We start from the raw sequence: 1,039 nt of genomic DNA, 5'->3' as shown, positions 1-1,039 counted from the left end.
GGGGGGTCCGCGGGCCGCTGATTAGGGCCGGCCGGGCCGGGCAACCTGAATGCCGGGGCATTATTGCTACATGTTCAGCCATTTCTCTCGGCTGCAGGGGGAGGAGGCGGCCGAGGCCCCCGAGCCCCGCGGGACCGGCCGCGGTGTCGCCCCCCTCCAGCCCCGTCCCGGGCCGCCCGTCCCGCCGCCGGGGAGCTCTTGGGGCGGTCCCGATCCCGCCGCCGCGGCCGTGCCTCTGCCTTACGGGTACCGCCGAGAGCTGCCGCCGGGACCGGAGCCGCACCCGGGGCGGGCTGGACACCCGCGGAGCTCTGTCTGGTCCGCCCCGGGTGGCAGCGGAGACCGGAGGCGCAGAGAGCCGTCTCGCACCGTCCCGTGTGTCTCCTTGGCCGCAACACTAGAGCTTCCGAAGATGTTTGCAGCGGGATCTTCTCAGAGCCGCCGGGATGGACGCAGCCCAGGGGCTCGGTATGCCTCCCCCCTCGTCCAGCGATGCCCACCGTATCCTCCCCTGTCCTCCTCATGTGTGTCGTGCGATGGTCCCTCCGTCACGAGCAGAGAAACAGGTTTTGTCGCCTGCCATGGAAGAAGCAGCAGGTTACAACCATTCGCGCTGCTAAACCTGGTTTTGTGCTCTGCATTTTCACCGCACAAACTGAACGCGCACCCTTGAGGTTTGCTGCTTGAAAAGAGCCAGATAAATTCTTTTAGCTGCAACATTGTGGGGACAGAGAGGGCAAGCAGCAGGCCCCAGCTTGGCCCAGCACCCCGCGGTCCCACCACCCACACGGAGGCCAGCAGGCTTCGCGGGGCCGGTGCTGGGAGAGGATGCGGCACACCCAGCCGATTGTTTGCTGGATGGCAGCAAGGTGTCACGGGAGAGGAAGCCCAGGCCCCTCTCTTGGCTTTCGGAGATGAGTGGTTAATGCCCTGTGGTCTCGTGGGTAGAAACAGGATAGCCAAGAACAAAGATAGGTAATGCTTTCTCTCCGCGGCAGCGGTCAGGCTGGACAGATTTGTCTCTGCCATAGGAAAGAGT

The sequence above is a fragment of the Streptopelia decaocto genome (assembly GCF_964273445.1).
Source record: "Streptopelia decaocto genome assembly, chromosome: 5".
Classification (NCBI taxonomy): Eukaryota; Metazoa; Chordata; class Aves; order Columbiformes; family Columbidae; genus Streptopelia; species Streptopelia decaocto.
The sequence above is the reverse complement of the archived record's forward strand: the minus strand, read 5'-3'. Positions refer to the sequence as shown.